General features: G+C 41.7%; 1 non-coding gene across 1 annotated transcript; it reads left to right on the forward strand.

Moving 5' to 3' along the window:
* The first annotated feature begins 1239 nt into the window (after nt 1–1239).
* Nucleotides 1240–1346, forward strand: LOC145533661 (U6 spliceosomal RNA). Its single transcript, XR_014074241.1, has one exon. It is a non-coding gene; the product is annotated as a U6 spliceosomal RNA (small nuclear RNA).
* Nucleotides 1347–3086: the final 1740 nt, after the last annotated feature.

The raw sequence follows: 3086 nt of genomic DNA on the forward strand, positions 1-3086 counted from the left end.
CCCTGGGTCGGGAAGATCCTATGGAGAAGGGTATGGCAACCTACTCCAATATTGTTGCCTGGAAGAATCCTAGTACAGAGGAGCCTTGACAGACTATAGCCCATAGGGTCACAAAGAGTTGGACTTGAATGATGGCATTTAGCATGCATATCTTTCTTATTGTTCAAGACAGTGAACATGGATGTCCACTGCTTGCTACTCAGAGGATCATAATAGATACCGCCATTACATCTGATGCGATAACAAGAAAACCATTCAAAACAGACCAAGAAAGAAGCCAAAGGGCAAGGATATTACGATTCAAATTTTGACATGTGCTCTTTATATCTGTGTAGCAGTAAGAGTCAAGAAATACTGCAAATTGAGTTGTGTGGTAGGAAAGATTTTATGTTTTATGTGTTCAACAGGCCTTAATTTTCACAATGGACATCTTTACCCAAGAAATTAGGGTGTGAGAAGTGGCTGGGGATATAAAGAGGGTTATTTGTTGAGAAGATAAAAGTTGTTCAAAAATTAAGACAAGACCAAGTTCCACTGTACAGATAACAGGCAACAGACTTGAGCAACTTGTCTATAGAAGTGGAATTTTGTTGTTTGATGTCTTTGTTAATTGGTGGTTTTATCTGATTAATGGCCCTGTCTATGAAGTTAACATTTACCCCAAATAACTTAGTCATGAATTTTATTGCCTAACAATCTTTAACCAGGTATTTCTTTCTAGAACCTGATCTTGCTCCTCCCCCTGTTTTTGTAAGCTCTCTGTTACTTAGTTGCTAAGTTGTGTCTGTCTCTTGGCAACCCCACGGACTGTAGCCTTCCAGGTTCCTCTGTCCACAGGATTTCTGAGGCAAGAATACTGGAGAGGGTTGCCATTTCCTTCTCCAAGTGAACTCGCTCGATTTTAAAAAAAAGCAAAAAAAACCCCAAACCCACAAAGAAACTGCATGCTATCCCTTCCTCTCAACCCTTTAGGCTCCAGACCTCTGAGTAGAGACATCAGAAAATGTGACCACGTCATGAAGTTTGTCTTCTGGATAAATAGGACTCGCTTTTAATTACTTGTTGCTTCACTGTGCAAAAAAGACTGGATGGACTTTCACCAAACAGGGAGGGTGTGTTTAAGATGGTCTGAATTGTGTAGGGGAAGAAAAAAATCTTTTCCCTCTACCTATCTTAGGTGTTTTCAGCTGGGGCCCTGTAAACGAGACCAACAAAAGACCAATTAACAAAGATCAATCAGTGCTCGCTTCAGCAGCACATATACTAAAATTGGAACAATACAGAAAAGATTAGCATGGCCTCTGTGCAAGGATGACATGGAAATTCGTGAAGTGTTCCGTATTTTTAATCAAAACTACAATGAGATATCACCTCATACCAGTCAGAATGGCCCTCATCAAAAAGTCTACAAACAGTAAATGCTGGAGAGGGTGTGGAGAAAAAGGAACTCTCTTGCACTGTTGGTGGGAATGTAAATTGATACAGCCACTATGGAAGACAGTATGGAGATTCCTTAAAAAACTAGGAATAAAACCACCATGTGACCCAGAAATCCCACTCCTAGGCATATACCCTGAGGAAGCCAAAATTGAAAGAGACACATATATCCCATTGTTTATTGCAGCACTATTTACAACAGCTAGAACATGGAAGCAACCTAGATGTCCATCGAGATGAATGGATAAAGAAGTTGTGGTATATATACACAATGGAATATTACTCAGCCATAAAAAGTAACACATTTGAGTCAGTTCTAATGAGGTGGATGAACCTAGAACCTATTATACAGAGTGAAGTAAGTCAGAAAGAGAAAGATGAATACCACATTCCAACACATATACAGAATCTAGAAAAGTGGTACTGAAGAATTTACTTAGAGGGCAACAGTGGAGAAACAGACATACAGAATAGACATATGGACATGGGGAGAGGGGAGGAGAGGGTGAGATATATGGAAAGAGTAACATGGAAACTTACATTACCATGTGTAAAATAGATAGCCAATGGGAATTTGCTGTATGTCTCAGGGAACTCAAACAGGGGCTCTGTATCAACCTAGAGGGCTGGGATGGGGAGGGGGATGGGAGGAGTTTCAAAAGGGAGGGGATATATGTATACCTATGGCTGATTCTTGTTGAGGTTTGACAGAAAACAGCAAAATTCTGTAAAGCAGTTATCCTTCAATAGAAAATAAATTTAAAAAAACAAGGATCAATCAAATAGATGTGTGCTAGCATGTACACTGTGCATGTACGTGGGAGAAAGGTAAGTAGCTCAGGGGGCTTCCCTGGTGGCTCAGTGGTAGAGAACCCACCTGCCAATGCAGAAGACGAAAGAGATGAGAGTTCAGTTCCTGGGATGGGGAGATCCCCTGGAGGAGGCATGGCAACCCACTCCAGTATTCCTGCCTGGAATATCCCATGAACAGAGGAGGCTGATGGGCTATAGTCCATAGGGTCTTAAAAGAGTTGGACCCAACTGAGCACCTAAACAATAACAACTAGCTCAGAGGATTGGTTAGAATTTGAGATCTATGTTCCTTAGTAGGGGAAACAGTAGTGGGAGAATGAGTATCTATAGAGAAGAAAACGATGCTTTGGAAAGCTTGATGAGTCCTTAAAAGGTTAGATGGGAGACAGGACAGTCTTGTGACAATGTCTGTCTGGGTGGGGTACTGACTTCTCCCCTCAGGAGATGATTCGAGTGGCTCATAGAGAGGGGACTTAGGACAACTGAATTCTTTCAGGAGGTTCTACTTTTCGGTAGATGAGGGACTTCAGGAGGTGTCTTCAGTTCAACATGATGCTTAAGCCAAAGTGGAATGTTTCAGGGTGGCCTGTCCGTATCCCCTTCACTTGAAAAGATGTGGATTTCATTTTGAGAGGCCTTGGAGTGTTACCTTGAAGTGGTAGTTAGTGATTCTCCAAGGAGCTGAAATTGAAGTACAAGTTAAAAATTGTGTGACTGTTGATTGGCAAAAAGGAGTCAGATCTACATTAGATTAATGTAGTCACACCGTGCCCTCGGTAAAGTATTCTGCCTAAGCACAGAGAACCGAGTCTGTGGCTGGCCAGACTCTCTACACC

Source organism: Giraffa tippelskirchi, chromosome 13, assembly GCF_054371585.1.
Source record: "Giraffa tippelskirchi isolate mGirTip1 chromosome 13, T2T-mGirTip1v1.2.pri, whole genome shotgun sequence".
Lineage (NCBI taxonomy): Eukaryota > Metazoa > Chordata > Mammalia > Artiodactyla > Giraffidae > Giraffa > Giraffa tippelskirchi.